The sequence below is a fragment of the Protopterus annectens genome, chromosome 5.part0 (genome assembly GCF_019279795.1).
Source record: "Protopterus annectens isolate FY-2018-M chromosome 5.part0, PAN1.0, whole genome shotgun sequence".
Taxonomy (NCBI): Eukaryota; Metazoa; Chordata; order Ceratodontiformes; family Protopteridae; genus Protopterus; species Protopterus annectens.
Genome location: NC_056735.1, coordinates 109,951,638 through 109,969,319, shown reverse-complemented (window position 1 = coordinate 109,969,319; position 17,682 = coordinate 109,951,638).

The window sequence follows — 17,682 nt, the reverse complement described above, 5'->3', positions numbered from 1 at the left end:
AGTTATCTAACTTAAGCAGAGTGGAGTAACATTATCAGACTGACATTAGCAATTAGTGGCAGTTAGTTCATTTATAGAAAGTCGGGATGAGAGTGGGAGTGGAGGAAGGATGAGGGTGGGGGGTTAGTCAGGATTTGAGCAACGACAGAACCTTTTAGATGTGATTTAAGTGCAGTCTTGAAATGACTGCAGGAAGGTAGAGTAGTGACAGAGGTGGACGGTTGTTCCAAAGTCTGGATGTGACACAAGAAAATAGAGCTTGTCCTGCTGAGTTTTTGGCTTTGTTAACGTGGAGTAGATTTTTGTTGCTCGAGTGTAGGGGTCTAGAGGAGGGGTAGGGTTGCAGAAGAGTTTGAAGTGAGGGGGTAGTTTACAAGCTTATGAGCGAAGAAGAGTTGATTTGGGTGAAGGAGTTGTGGGAGTTCTAGCCAGTTTAGTTCTTTAAGGGGGATACAATGGTGGCTGCGGTAGGAAGCACCACTGGTAAATTTTGCAGTTTTATTACAGCAGGCCTCCATCTTGTTTAGGTCTGTCTGTCTAAGGTTTGTAAGTATGGGACATGCATAGAGTAAGGTAGAGAGTAGCTGGGAGTTGGCAATAGAGATTCTGGCTGCCTTGGTGAGGTATTAGCTGTTTATATATAATGCACTAAGTTTCTTGTGAACTTTTTTTATTGTGAGGGATATGTGGGTGTTGCATCTGAGATTGTTGTCAATCACCACACTGAGTAGTTTGGTGTGCTCTGATAGAGAGATGGCAGTATTGTCTTTGGCAAGAATGCTGAAGTGGGGGAGTTTTGGGTAGATTTGGAGGGTTGGAAGATGAGGAGTTTGCTGTTATTAGGGTTGAGTAGGAGCCGAGCATTGGATAGCCAGCTTTCAACAGATGAGAATGATTCCTGAGTGATTTGTTGGAGTTCGGGTAGAGTGGGGGCAGAGCAGATGAGGGTGGAATTGTCTGCGTACTGTATAGAGATACATGTTTGGTGGCAGTATGTAGGTTGTTGGTGAAAAGGGAGAATAGTAGGGGACCAAGAATAGAACCTTGGGGGACACTGAGAGTAACGGGAAGGTGAGGAGATAGGTTATTATCCCAGACAACTGATTGCTGGCAGCCGTATAGATAGCTGTGCAACCAGTTGGTAGCTGATAAGGAAAGGTTGGTAACAGTTCATGTGATACCATGTCAAAGGCTTTAGATAGATCAAGAAATACAGCAGTGGAGAAGAAGCCATTGTTTTTATGAAGAAGGATAATGTGTGGTGGTAGTGCTGTGATATGGCTTGAAGCCATGTTGGGTATTCAAGAGGAGTTTATTAGCTAGGAAGTAGTTGAAGACCTGGGAGTTGATACATTTTTCAAGTGTCTTAGAAAGAGGGGAGAGGATGGCAATGGGACAGTAATTGGAAAGGTCTGTGGAGGGGCTACTTTTGTGGAGGGGAATGATGTGGAATATTTTCCATAGAGAGGGTAACTAGCATTCAGATATGGAACTGTTGATTAATATGGAAATAGGATAAGCTAGGACATCAGCTGCTATTTTTAGGTATTCTGATGGGAGGTTGTCAGCTGCAAGTTTAGTAGGTTTAAGTTTTGACAGAAGTCTTTTTATGTAGGAGGAAGGTACTGAGGAGAAAAAGAAACCCAGGAGGGGATTTGGGTTAGGAATGGAGGAGCAAATGTAGGGAAGTGTTGTTTGGTTAGGGATAGTATGGTTTTAGTAAAGTGTTTGTTGAAGGAATCAGTAATACTGCTGGAGGATGGGGGATGGAAGGCAGGGGGGGTGTCTACTTTCCCTGGGCAGAAGATCGAATTAAGTTTGGACCAGAATTGCTTAGGATTTTGGTGGAAGAGTTTAGGGTAGACTGCTAGTAAAGGGATTTGCCTAATTTTTATTTGCTTTTTGACCTTATTGCACAGTTCAAGGAAGGATTGTCTATCTGGGGATTTTTGTGTTAAGGAGCTAGTGTTCCCAAGCCTTATCTCTGGTTCTCATTAGGATTCTGGTGGTCTTTTGTAACCAAGGGGAGATCCTGGTTCTGACTTTGACATTTCTTACAGCGGCATGGGTGTTTAGGATGTCGAGGAAGGAGCTGTTGAAGAAGGGGACAGCCTCATCTAGGTTGAGGTATTTTAGTGGTGACCAGTCAACTTTTTGCAGGGAGGAGATAAAGGAGTTGGGGATGAAATTGGTTTTGTTATGAATTTGCCTGTGGGTAATGGGCTTGATGCTGTTCATGTGGTGTCTTAGTAGGAAGGTTGGGGAGTGGTCACTGAGGCAGTCAGGTAGACAGCCTGCTAGGTAAGAGTGATGGGCTTTGTTAACTAAGATCCAATCAAGAGTGGTATGATTATTAGGGTTTTTGTTGATTTGGGTAGGGGATTGGATTAGTAGAGTGAACCCAAGGAGATTTAGGTAATTGTTATTACAGGATAGCCAGTTGATGTTAAAGTTGCCAAGAATTATAGTTTCCTGGGGTAGGGAAAGACTGGTCCAGCTCAGGAGGTTTTCTAGTGGTGGTATATTTTGCCCTGGTGGGAAATCGCATCTTATAATGTTTATTGTTTTCTTTGGGTTTAGTTTAAGATTGATGTAAATGATTTCTTCATTGCCATACTGGGGAGCAGATATGTTGAGGGTTTGGATACTGAGGTGGTGTTTAAACATCAGTGCTACACCATCTCCTTTCCTGGACAGTCTGTCTAGGCAAATGATGTTAGATCCAGGTGGGAGTATTTCCTCACTTTTGATGTGAGGTTTGAGCCTGGTTTCAGTTAGGATGAGAATATCTGGGACATACAAACCTATGTTGGCATGTAGGTCTTGGAATTTGTTACATATGCTTCTGATGTTTGGGGACATTATAAGAATGTCAGATGGGTTTTTGTTGGCTGTGATTTGAGTTACGGGGAGTGCTTTTGGGGTGGGTTTTTGTTGGGGTTACTGTTGAAGGGACCAGGGTTTGGATGGCTGTCTCCACTGAGGACTGGTTTTGAGAAGGTGTTAAGGATATGTTTTATATACATAGTAAAGAACCTGTCATATTTTAGGGAAATTTTATTCTTAAATGTGGTAGGTGTTTGGTAATTGAGTAAGTGTATTAAGAGGGGGTTTTGGTGGCTAGGGCAATGTAGTTATAGAGTGAGTATTTGAGGAAAGGTGATGAAAGTGTACAATGAAAATGTTTGGGTGTTATCACTGTGGAGCCTTGGTAGGAGGTAAAATGAGCAAGGAGTATGCAGGTAAGGAGTGTAATCATGTTTAGTAAAAGCATGATTGTGTCAGGTTTCAAAAGTGAGCTAGGATTTTGGGAGGGGGTGAAAGGGGGGGATTATAGTGGTCTGACCTAACTAGTTGGAATTTAAGGGTGGGGTTTTAGCTTAGAATAAGTGTAGAGGTAGCAGGGGTGAGTGGGATTTGGGAGTAGGGAGGGGTGTGAAGTGAGTGGAGCAGGTCTATACCCCAGGCTAAGGATTGCAAGGTAAGTGTGTAACACTTGTCAGTACTATATTTTAGCTTGTTTTTATTGTTAGCCAAATTATGGGCTGGTAGGGAAGGAAAAGTGGAGGGAGGGGGATTTAGTTAGAGTGAGATAGGGGAGGTATCAGCATTGGTCCTATCAAGTGTGTTCGACCCTTATAGTACTAAGTATAATGATTATAACACATACACCTTTTCCTGCTAATTATTGCCTGCATTTTGAGACTTGCTTTACTGACATGGATACTTTTTAACCAGATCAGCATAAGTGGGTTATGTGGTTATGCTATAGAAATATAGAGCTTAAGAGTAAGACAGAATAAAAACCAAACCAAAGTGCAAAAAGTCACAAAAACAAAGTATTTACTAGAAGCTACAAGATCAAGGTAAACTAGGCTCTTCACTGTGCATTACCTTGAACTTCCTGTAGCAGAGGCTCATGTGATATATGGAAATGACCACTTAAGAGCATATGGTGTTTCAGCTACATGGCTTCTAAATGCCTATGAATTTTTAATTTAATCTTTTACATCTTAACTGGTGCATTCAGGCCAATAAAGCCAAACTCACTAGCCATAGACATCCCTAGGGATAGACTATGTTTGACCTTTTTTGGTTAAAAAAGACTGGTGAGAGATATTTATGGAATAGAACCTTGGATATTTGTGTCACTTTGAATGCAGTTGATGGCAGAATACAATATTTGTGGAAAGAAAAGGATGGTAAGGTATTTGATAGAACCTAAAGCATATTTGCTATAGCACTGGTGAGCATTTGATAAAGGTTTGCCCTAAAAAAAGGAGATACATATAATGTGCAGAAGCTGGACATTCAATTAAAGATTGCAGAATAACTTGTAGGACATGTGGTGTTTCTTTTAGCTTGTATGTGAATTATTGCATGCATCTATTTAAACTGATGAAAGAACTTTTGGGGAAGTATTGTACAAGAAAGTGATGGTGATGAAAATTGTTACAAATGAGCTGTATAATGAGGAATAAAATAAATTGGAGGATGAAAATGAAACTGTTGTACATAATGAGGAAATTCTGCAGAAGCAGTACAATGTGCATGTGATGATGTGAAGTAGTGCCAGCTACGAGTCATGGAGCAGGATATGCATGTGTAAGACATGCCAGCATAGCTAGCTCGAGTTTTGTATGTCATTTGAATATCAAAGTGATTTGTACAAATGTTTGTGTTAAACATGTATTTGTAAAGTTGCTTGTGTTAAAAATGCATCAACAATGGGTCATACTGGACACAGAATAAATATCCATGTATGTCACACTGTATTGTAAATTATGAAATGTATATATGTTAACAGAGGATGCTGGAAGGTAAGGGGTTAAGCTCAGCCCAGCTAATTTTAAGAAAAAATAGCTTGTAGTTAAATTACTTGGTTTAGGCCATAAAGATTTTATCTCACAGGCCAGAATGCAGCCAGAGAAGCAATGAATGGGCTGGAGTCCTGCTCTTATTGTTCTTAGTGGTGAACTAATTTCTACCTGGGGTGCCAGAGAATGGTTGATTAGTCTCTGCAAGAAGGATGAAAGGGTTAGAATTGTTTTATAGTCTCCAGATGCTGTAATAAGCCTTAGCAAATTTCTAGATGGGTTTTGTGACACATGTGCTAGATGCTGACTCAGCTTCTAGTCGGAGGGGTAGTGTGGGAACTACAGATTCAGGTAAACAGATGTGATTTCATTCTGTAGCCAGGACTAAAATTGTATTTAGATACTAGTGAGATATGTGATAGTGACACTCATCACTCTGTTTTGGAACTGGCAAGACCACTTACCCATTTCATCTTGCCTTGCTGTAGTAAGTAACTTAACTAGGGAACAGTAATTCTTCAGTCAGTTAGGAAAATATAGTGTGATTAGATAAATGTTGTTTTTTCAGTATCTGTCAAGTCTTTCCATCAGTGTTATTTTTTTATATTTCCTATGATTGAAACTCTGGTGTTTATTGTAAATCGACATTCAGTATTTTCATGTTTTTAAATATTTATTATGAAATATCTAAATGTTTAATTGTGGCTGCTTTTTAGAAAATAGTTTAACTTTTGAGAGTACTTGCATTTATTTACTGGTGCTGTGGCTGCACATCCCTGAAAGTTTTGCTGTTTGGTTGATACTACAATTTGTATAGGTATTAATTTTACTAAGAGTAATTGGATACCCTGGTAAGAGCTTTAGACTAGCTGGCTTTGTGGGTGCACTGGTGGCAGTGTATCTACCTTGTAGTCTGGGTGGAGGTGGCAAAGCAGGTAAACGGTGCCAGCATTTCCCAGGTGTGTCTGTGTGTGTGTGTGTGTGTGTGTTTGTGTGTGTGTGTGTGTGTGTGTGTGTGTGTTTAAATCAAATCTCAGAGTGTCTGTGTGTCAGCTACTTTGAACAAGGACACTGAGAGCACTGATTTCACAGAGAGAGTGGTAGGGGACTTGGCTTGGAACACCTAGCTAAGGACTTAACTCTATATCTGTGTCAGTGGGGAGTCTTATTTGGGACCTGGAGAGAAAACCCAGCCCCAGCACTGGAGTGTGCATTCCCTGTGTTCTCTTAAGGGAAATTGTGTTTGGTCCAGAGAGCTGCATCTGAAAATACTGTGTGTATTTATTTTTGTTCCAAATGAATGCTCCCCACAAGTCTCAGGGGTGGGGACTGAGGCTCCTTGATTACTGGCATAGAGGAGGAAAATCACATATTGGTGAGCAATGGTGTGGATATTAATTCAACTTTTGTAGCCTGTAGGCAGTTGTCACTAAAGATGTGTGTACTCTCAACAGCCACAAGGTAAACAGAAACTTTCATTTTTCACAACATTTTTATTTATTTTTATTAGTTTAGTTTATGGCAAGCTGACAGTGAACCAGTTAGCTAAGATGTACCAATCCAAAGAACTGGTGCATGCCAACCTAACTAAAGAGGACATTATTTCAGCCTTAGTTGCAGCTGCAGCACAGACCAGCAACCAGGAGGACAGCCAGTCTGGTGATGGAGATGTGTAGCCCTCAGAAACAGGATGATTCACTTTTTCTGCAGAGGATTTAAAAACCTGTCTGGAGTTAAAGAGACTTAAAATGGAGGTAAAATACATGGAATTAGAATCAGAAGAAAGACTGCAGCATTTGGAGGTCAAAGAAAATGAGACTGTGGCATTTAGAGGTCAAAGAAATTGAGAGACTGTGGCATTTAGAGGCTGAAGAAAATGAGAAACAGCATCAACATGAGAGGGACATGCTGACCCTTCAACAGGAACATGGACATAATGGGTAAAGGAATAGCCAAATCGCAGAAAAAACAAAGGTCAGTACATTTCTTCCACAGTATACAGAAGGTGATAATTTTGATAGTTGTATTCATATATTTGAAAGCGTATGTAGACAATATGATATTAAACAAGGGCTCTGTGTATGGTTCCTGACCCCCTTACTCCATGGTAAAGCTGTAACCACTGTTTATAAATTGCCTAATACTGATTGTTTAAAGTATGACAAGGTTAAAAAAATGTTTATTGGAATAATTTAAATTAACACTTGAACCGTACAGAAAAAAAGTTTCATGAGAACAGACGTAAGGCAGATGAAAGTGTGATTATATTACTGAGCTAAGCACTTATTTTCATAGGCAGGTGATTGGGTGTCACGTCACCACTTTTGAAAGGCTGTCAGAATTTTTGGTGAGGGGAACAAGCCTTAGCACTTTGCCAGAGGACATGAGAATCTGGTTGGTAGACCGGGAGTGTAACTCTGCAGATGAACTGGAGAGAAAAGGGAATCTCTGCTTGGAATGCAGGGCACCACTGCACAAGGAAGGGATACCCAGTGTTGCACATGAATATAAGGGAACCCATGGTGGACAGCCTAAACCCCCCAACACAGTAACAGGGGAAGCTACTATTGCAGGTATACAGCCAGGATCAAGGTTTAGATGTTTTAAATGTAACTAGAGGATCCATATAGCATACAAATGTACATTGAAGCAAAGTAGTGAACAAAAGGTGAGGAAGTCAGCAAGTGGGCATAACAATATGTCAGTGGTAAGTTGTCTGGAAACAACAGGGGTACCAAACTATCACTGGAATTTATATACTATCTTAGTGGATGGAAACAGGCCACTGCTAAGAGAGACTCAGCCTCTGACATAACCATTGTGAAGCCTGCAGTGGTTAAAGAGGAGCATTACTTGCTTAGGCAGTCCAGTCCAGTTAGAGCTTTAGGAGGGATCCAATTCCAAATACCTTTGGTCAGGGTTTTATCTTGACTGGGAGGGTGGAAAAGGAAGCAAGCAAGTAGGTGTGTTTTAGGATATCCCTGCAGAAGTCTCGAAAGGGAATGATTTTGATAATTCAGTACCTTGTGTGCATGCAGTTACACACAGTCAGGCTTGGAGGCAGGTGTGTGTCTCTGGTAGTCTGGGAGACACCCAGAGAGATCCCACACCTGAAGCTAGGGCTGGTGATGTGGTTATTTCAGGGGGGAGCTACCCCGTAGTAATGAGCCTGAAGGTGAGCCACAGCTACTGATAGTTACTCATGTTTCCTTGGACAGAGTGACTGCAAGGGCAGAGGTGAGTGGTAGTACCCAGGCTGACAGTGAGGCTCTGCTGTCAAAAGATACCAGACTTCCTGTGGAAGGGGAGCTGGGAAGGGTCACAAAAGTGGAGTTGAGTCAGGCTCATCTCTCGGACCGTATATTATGAGGCTTGAGGGAGGTAGCTAAGGAGGCACCTGATTCTCAAGTAAAGTGGAGTCTTATACTGCAATAAAGGGTTACTGTATAGAGAGTGGACCCCTGAGGTAGGGCTAGAGGATGAGGTGCTACAGCAATTGTAATGCCTATACCCTGCCATCTGGCACTTCTAGCCATAACCCATGACATTCCTTTTGCAGGTCATATCAGCATATAGTGTACCAAGAGACATATTGTGAAGAACTTTTATTGCAAAGATTCAAGAGATGTAAGAAGGTACTGCAGGACCTGCAAGCAGTACTAAAAAGTAGGCAAGACAGGAGACAAGATCAAAGCTTTTTTGATGCTATTGCCTGTGACTGAGGAGCCATTTCAGAGGGTAGCTATGGAAATTATGTAGCCTCTGAATACCCCAAGTTCAAAAGGGAAGAAATAGATCCTAGTGGTAGTAGATTATGCTACTAGATACTCTGAGGCTGTGGCTCTGTCATCCATCAAAGCAGAAAAGGTGTCAAATGCTTTATTAGAGATTTTCATCAGGGTAGGTTTCCTGAGAAAAATACTGACTGACAGATGTGCTAATTTCATGTCAGCTCTGCTGGCTGGTCTTTGGGAGCACTTTGTAGTGATTGCAGACCAGTTTAAGAGACAGTGGGACAAATATCTGCCCCATCTGTTGTTTGTGTACAGAGAGGTACCCCAGGAATCTACAGGTTTTTCACCCATTGAGTTGCTGCATGGGCATAGAGTGAGGGGGTCTTTGGATTTGATTTGTGATAAGTGGGAGTGTGAGTGTGAATCCTACAAGGATTCTGTTGAGGCATATGCCCTAAACCTCATGACAAAGCTTAGGGCGCTCATGGGCTTGGCCCAAGAGAAGCTGGCAGGAGCTGAAAAGCAGAAAAAGGACTGGTATGACAGGAATGCTTGAGTCCGAGAGTATGCTGTGGGACAGCAGGTTATGGTGCTTTTTCTTCTCAGACAAAATAAGCTGCAGGCAGCTTGGGATGGTCAGAACCCTTCAAAGTGGTAAGGAAGTTCAGTGATATCCATCACTTTACTGATGGACAGGAAAGGGCCTAGCAGACAGCTCTGATTTATGGACCTGATCACTGGACCTGAGATATAGGTCATGTCACACAATTCAATATAGTGAGATGCCATGTATGTAATACACTGGTTTACCCATTTGGTGATATAGTTGTTTATGAAGTATGTATTCAACCATATCAGGAAGGTGCATGTGTTGAGTCATGCGACAGGTGATGTTGTCACAGCCCATTGATTCCATGTGATAGACCTGGATGAAAGCAACACTGTGATATGGCCTAGAGTTTTGACACAATCTCCCATGAAGGTATCATTGAGAAACCCTTCCAGCTGGGAATTCACTCATACATCAGCAGATGGCTAACCAATTGGTTCCCCGACAGAACACATACTGTGAAAGTTGGTGAATCAACCTGTAGCAGTAGAGTTCTCAGCATTGGCAAATCACAGGGATCTGTGCTTGACCCCTCACTCCTTGGACTCTATTTCTTGAGAGTTCAGGCTAAAGGTTATGGCATTTGGCTTATCAAGTTTGCTGATTCTTGCATATTGGATGCAATCATTGAGTCCACCAATGGTGATAGTACAGGAGGAGCTAACACAGACAACTAAATGGTAAAAAAGGCACATGAGCTGCAAATGAATGCAGAAATGTGCCTTTTATTATGTTGTCCATCCGAAAAGTGGAATTCCATGTTAATCACGGCATTGACAACAGTCTTACTATGTTAAAACCCAGTGATGCAAGCACTAGGAACACATGTAGATAGCAATCTGAATTTCAACCACCAAGTGTTCCATACTGGTATTGAATGTATATGCTGTGCACATCATAAGTGATGCTATCATATTCAGATCTTAGGATTGTATGACAGCACTGTACTCAGACCTCATCCGAACACTAATAGAGTATAATGCTCTCTTTTGCATGTACCTCACCAGACACATGCAGCAGCTGGAGAGACCACAGGGTTGTCTCAGCAAGATAACACAGGGCGTGCAAACTATGCTATGATGTATGTTGATAGGTTAAAAGCCATGTCACTGTAAATTGAATTGTATGGGATGAAGTAACTTCTGCCTGGCCTCTAGGCCAGTGTCTGACCCTACCCTGCCCAGGTGGGAGTACTGCATATCCAACAATTCGATACAGCTGAACACAGCAGCACTTGTTGAAAAGAATTTGGTAAGAACAGTGTCCCACATGCTGGTGTAAAATGCTCACTGTAATGTCAAGCAAGAACTTATGGACACCTCCAATTCACTGCAATGAGAATAGAACCTCTACCTAAGTACACAGGCTACAAAATTCAGTACTTTACACAAGTGCCACAGCACAAGTCTGCTTTGGAATGTCACAGACACTTTATAGCTGATGACATCAGCGGTGTCTGTTGAAGAAAATATAACAGTATCCCACATGCTGGTGTGAAATGCTCTCTGTAATGTCAAGCAAGAGCTCACACAGATGCACACAGTTGACTGTAGTGAGAATAGAACCCCTACCTGTCTAAGTACACCGACTTCAGAAAACAGTACTTTATGCAAGCACCACAGCACAAGTCTGCTTTTATAAGAGTGTAGCTCATCTTATAGTAGATGACATCAGCTGACCACTTGAGAGACAAGATGTTAGGAGGCCTGTATCATAGCTTCATAGTTTCATAGGAGGCTACTAGCCTAATTGTCCTAGGGTGTTTATTAGCCTATCTGTGTAAAAACACAATTGAGTGTAGTTAGTAGGTCACTGTTAGCAGAGTGATTTTGTGAGCAGCACCAACTAGCCCTGTCCATCAGGGACATACGTGCCACCCAAAGATGACTTTACAATCACACAACCAGTATTCAAGGTTGTGCTTTAGAGGGTCATTGAGCACCAGTGCTTCACACTCAGTGGGACCCTATTGCAGAGGAGTGTGAATCATCAAGTGATATATCTGTCTCCCTAGCATGTTCTGTTTATGTCACAGGCTAGATTGAGAACCCTGGGGAAAGTTATTCTTGCACCATTTGATTTGCAGATGTCCAGTATTTCCAGTAGGGCATGGTCTGAGACTGCTTGCATGATACTTAGTACAGTGACAGGTCTTTCAGTCTTTCCATGTATGTCATATTTGAAGGCACTGGATTCTCTTAGGCACAAACTTGTGTTTTTGCCAATTGCTGCAGGTGTCTGGTGAGGTACAGAAAGAAGGGAGCATTGTACTGAATTAGTGGTCTGATAATGGTAGAGTACAGCGGGGTATGACCACCCTGGTCTTGGATGTGATGCCCATATGTATGAGGTGCACAGTTCAGAATGTGTGTGTCACAACTAACTATGGACACAGTGATGAAAGTGTAGATTGTTATCAACATGTGTTCCCAAGACTCACAGCACTGTGTTTGAGCTTAGATGTGTACTATGTATACTATAATTAACAGGGGTACTTCATTGCCAAAGGGGACAATGAGGCACTGTATGTTTTAAGGTTCAACCTGTGAGTCTGACACCAATCATTTGTGTGTGTCAGTATCTTCTGTCATGTGTTACAAACACTGGGAGACTATACAAGTGCATCCAGTTAACAGTCATCTGCATTCTTGTTAACCCACAGGCTATCTACCATGTCTGTGCTTCAAAGAAGTAGTTTGCAAACAGTTGAGGGTCCAGCAGAGATCCTTGTGGTATTCTAATAGTAAGTGGTAGTAGTGGAGGTGCAGTCCCCAACTTTGAGAGATTGTGTTCTGTTGGTGAGGCAGTTGGCTATCCATCTACTACTGTATGGCTTAATTCCTACATGGGAGATCTTCACTATGACACATGAATGTAGGATAGTGTCAAAGACCCTGGATAACTCCACATTGGCAGTATGTCCTGTTATCCCTCATCTAGTATCAATGAAGTCCACAAGGTTCAATAAGCAAGATCTACCCTTGACAAAAAGAAAATGGGTTGGATCAAGTGGGTTGAAGGTCAACTATGTCCCTGTGGATAAGGTCCATCCTGATTCCTTCCCTAGTCTTGTAGATAAGGTTTTTTTTAGGTGTATGGGTCAGTAGTTGTACTTCTGCATGTTACCGGATTGATGTGCAGTGCATATCACACAACATTTGATATTATATTTTGTAGTGTAGGTGATATATGTGTAGAAGAAGTACTGAGACTCCAGGGTTACAGTGCTTGAGGGGGGTGTAAACACATGGATGTAATATAAATATGCGACATATTGTTAGACAGGGTCAAAGTTTGTAATGTTTCCACATGTAATGTCATGTCATAGACAGGAAATGGACAGTAAACAACAGTAATACAGAATAATATCTACATTTCTATAGCTCAGCGAACCACGGGTTTGCAAGATGGTTGTCAAAAGTAAATACACATGCAAGATACACATGTTTGTGCATAACTAAGCAGTGCGCAAATGCAAGATGCATTGCTAAAGTCTGACAGTTAGTACTGAGTCTATGAAACACACCTGCTGCCTAACTGACTCTAGGGCAGTACATGTTAATATACTGATACATTTGTTTGGGGGGGGCAGATGGTACTTGGTTCAAATCCAGGCGTATCTAATACTTTTAAATACTTTAAATTACAGAGTGATAATGCAATGACATGAATTATTTCTAGTACATATGATGCTGTGTGTTAGCATAGTGCAGCAGGTTTAAGCTGCATTGTGCAGAGGTAACCACAGCAGTTTGCCACTGCTCACTGTTACTGCACATTGGTATGCAATACACACCTCAGTGAAAACATAGAGCCCAAAAAGTGAAGGGTTCCATTGCTTTTCCAGCAACTTATGTGTGTTGGGTGTAATTCTGTTTTTTAACCAGATTAAAGTAGTGAGATATGGTAGATAAGAAAGTGGTGAAATAGGGAGCAAGCAGGGGAAGAACAAAGGGAAAGAAAGTCAGGATTGTGCAGGAGAGACATAGGAAAGAACCATAACTATCCATTTCTTTACCAGTGTAAACTGAACATATGTGCAAAATATTAACTGAATTTGGACTGTTACCTCCAGAGAAAGGGGTGACCAGAAATTAATGATGTTGTATAGCCAATTGGACTTAATCAAGTGTGTCAAGAAGACATGTGTGAAATTGAGAGCTATGAATGGGATGATTTTTTCTTTTTTTTTTGTGGGACTGGTGCTCATTTAATTTTTATTTCAGAGAGAGAGGAATGTTGTGGAAGGGACATAGTTATGTCTAGTTTAGGTAAGTTGGGTAGGTGAGGAAACAATTTCAAACAGACAAGACAAAAAAGACAAGAGACAGGGATGGTGATGAGTACAAAATCTTGGGGGACACCATGATTGGGGTGAGGGTGAAGACATCCTGAGCCCATGGTCATCAAGCTGGGTAACAGTGAGAATTGAGTTCTCACCCACTGGATTGGCATCGGTGTGACCTCACTCCACTAGTGGCTAGAGTGCTTGATGTCTCTTCATCTCCTCCTAGTACTATGCAAAATGAGGGCAAGCAGCTTGTCCAGCTAGCACAGGTGTGCACCAGCAGTGTGGTGCACCACCCTCTGCACCATCCCTGGGAACTCGCTGTGGGTGATGAAATCACCACCTCTGCCACTGGTCCAGCATGGTACCTCTGGACCAGCCTCTGGGGTAGGACTACTGAGGGTGCAGGTAGTGCAGGGGCAGTAGAGGTAGCACTGTCAGGTTAGCTTCCAGATGTACTGGGCATCAGCGCTGCAATCGGTGGACTTGATCCAATGGGGCTGACCTACCTCGCTGTGCTGTAGAGCATTTAGTGATGTGGTACAAATGGATGACATGGACACATTTTGATAATACATAATAACAAAATAAACAAATAAATAAAATAAAAATAAAGAAAATAAAAAAGAGAGATAATGGTTGGGTTGAAAGAAAAAAGAGATGAGATTAGTACCATCACATGTGACATACAATGCACTAATACAATTATGCAACTGTATTTTATCTTAACTTTTACATTTATGTATACCACCTACTAACAGATGCACAGTATACTACAGATTGCAGCAAGTAATCCTTGATATTGCATATATGTATGTTCCAGTTATACAGATAACAGTTTACAGCAGGGTGTTTGTGCCACTAGCATAGAGGTTTTAATTTAATGTAAATATTATTGAAGAAATAACAGTATTGTATAGTTATGAAGTGTGTGGTATTGAACTCACAACCTCTAACTAAAGTTGAATATTGGACCCTTACAATTGGTTTGTGGTACAGACTAATGCATGCATACTTGTTGGGATATGCATGCTCAATTTTATACAACTCTATAAAATACCAAAAACACTATCTTTAACTTTTAAGCTACAATAACAGTACTCTTCTACAGCATACATACCACTTGCTTCCATCAGTCTCACCAGTCTAGCCCCTTGGGTCAGGACATTCAACTCCCAATCACTGTCAGCTGGGGAAAAAAACAAATGGAAGAAAAGACCATCATGCATATGAGTCTTGCCTATGTATGTTTCTAAGTCTTACCAGTGCTCTCTTGAGTTTATACTTACACAGATGTGGAATGTCCTCAGTCCAAAATTCCCCAATCCAGTGGTCGAGTGGATACCTCTTCCTCCTCTGCAGGTCATTGAAATAATGCCTACATTGCAGTGCAGTGCACGGGATACCAGGGGCACTGGATACAGCCTGGGCTAAACTGTCACAAGCCTCAGACTTTACTAGGGGTCCAATGAATATCCTGGACTCCTGGACACACTACCTCTGTGTCCTAAACTGGCACCTTCTCCATTAATGCCTGCCATGTCTACCAGCTGATCTAGAGCAATGGAGACTGATACATTCACACCCATTCCAGTTATTGCATTTACTGGGTGTGCACAGCCACGCTACATGTTTGCTCAATAGTGCACAGACAGCAGCAGTGCCAAGCAGTGAGGAATGCAAAAATTGATTTTTACACTGTGAGATTCAAACTTAGGCATAAGGAACAACACATTTACTTCCATAGTGTTGATTTTCCATCTTTGCCACAGAAGAAGTGCTGCTCAGACATTGTCAGGTATCATAAAATGCAGGTAACAGTATGAGCTGTTACACATGCATGTGTGCGACCTCGCAAGGTTATTGGATATAGAGGCAGTTGTGTATGTGTCTTAGGCAAATGTAAAGGTCATGTAAGTCAGATAGCAGAATTATACTTACAGAAATATAGTACGCAGTATACCCTCAGTCATACATCTGTTAATAAGTCAGATAATACATAAATAAATGAATAAATAAAAAAACAATAATCATGTGTCATCCCTTATACATATAAGTGATAGCTCCACTATCTAAAGTGTTATAACTGGGAGTGAATATAATGGGAAGTGGAACAACAGTAAAAGTGTATGGAATATCCTGTATTATAATCCAGGGCCATGGTATGGCACTCCTACATGTACACCTGTTGCCACAAGACAGTTGAAGTAACACTTGTTCATGTTTCAATTCATTGCTATAAACTGCAATGTCACAACAGTAAAAAAAAAAAAAGGTTGCACACCCTGTATTAGAACCCAAGACCATCTGTACTCCAGCCCCACACTTACACTTGCACTGGCTGCCACAGGACGAGGAACATGACATTTCCTAATTTGCTAATCATTCTTAAGGTCTCTATGTTAACTGCCACACAACGCCACTTAACACGTTTGTGCGGTGCCCAACATAATATATCTGGTTTCTATTTTTGACTGTCTTGGTCCTGTCTGCTTCCTGGGTGGGCCAGTTGTCCAGTTTGTGCACTGCCACACTTCATGCAAATGAGATAAGCACAGCCAAACCTGCCATTTATTTCCTCCATTCCCATGATTGCATTAACTGCCTCGTCATGCAAACACTGCCCCCTGAAAAAAAGAAAAAAATTAAAAAAAAAAAAAAAACAAGACAAGAAAGGAAAAGAAAAATGGAGAATTAGTTGAGATGAGGAAAACTCAATCTACGACATACACACTAGAAAGTGATGGTTCACAAGAGATATGTCTACATCGATCTGGAATTGAAGTCTCACTCCAATGAGCCCTCAGAACACAGAATGGGTGCCTTATCTCTCTTTGCCACACAAGCTGCTTTGCAGCAAGGAACTAAAATCATTCTGCAAACAACCAACTGCAGCATCATCTACAGTATTATGAAACCATACAACTGTTATGAGTACATTTATTATTTTTGGATGCAGTGCACTTAGTGATCACACAACCTGTTATTATTATTGCTTGGAAATATACAGCTCTGTCTTACTTCTCTGTGTTTCTTGTTCATACTTCAGTTATCTGACCAGTAATCTGAGACGGATCTATATCACTTTGTCGAAGGTTCATTTCTGGGAACCTTCATTCATTGACCTAATACAGTGAACGTCCACATCAGTGAATGCTCACTTCAATGATCGACTTACCCAGGGAAAGGAATGAGGTGGCTGTCATAAGAAATTTGCCCTTTTCCCCACCGTAGTGCGATCTCATAGTTGGTCTATATAGTTGGGGTGTGTGGGGGTGATGCCCCCCATATGGGTGGGTTTGAAATAATGTGCTTTGTATGGGAGTCGAAATGCTGGGCAACTCTTTTCTTTCCCTGGGTAAGTCAGTCATTGAAGTGAACATTCGCTGATGTGAACATTTGCTATATTAGGGCTGATGAATGAAGGTTCATGGAAATAAACCTTCAATGAACTGATATAAACCCATCTGAGACATGCAGTCTGTCAACCATTGTATATCATTGGCCTTAAAATGTTTGAGGATATTAACTGGAAATAACTTATGTAGTTGCCAAAAAATGAAGGGCAGGTTGGATGATAAAGTACACAAACTGTGTGCTGCTTACTTACATTTCCAACCTTACATATAACACTTTATTTTGTATCTTAAAGATCCAGTCTTTGTGGTGGAGTGTTTTATAGTGCTTATTAAAGCATTTATTACCTTTGGAGCCTCGATTCATTTGTGCTTGGTGGAAACTCTACTCTACTTTTCTCAGTTTATTTGGTTGCTTTTGGCTCACTTGCCTTTTAACACTTTATTGATCTATCCTAACACACCCACTGGATGTAAGGTAGCCTGCATTGCTGTTGCTTTTTCCTTCTCCCAAAAAGTAATCATTCACAGTTGCAATTCGTTAAAAACAAACACCGAGGGAGTGCCTACACTACATTTACAGCTCCTACATGGATCCAAGTATTTGGGATTCAGCAGTTCATAGGTTCATAGGTTCATAGATTAGTACTAAGCTAACTGCCCTTGCGAGCCATTTTAAGCTTAGCCAATTATCCCTCATGAGACCCAAACCCTGCACCTTGTGTTTATAAAGCAAACACCTTAACCATTAGGCCACCCCCAACCCTGTAATCAGTTCACACCTCATTTGCATCTTCACCGTGCTAACAGCCCTGAATCTGCACCATATAGAAAGGCAACCATGTAGCTAGGCAAACTGATGGTGAGGAGACTTATC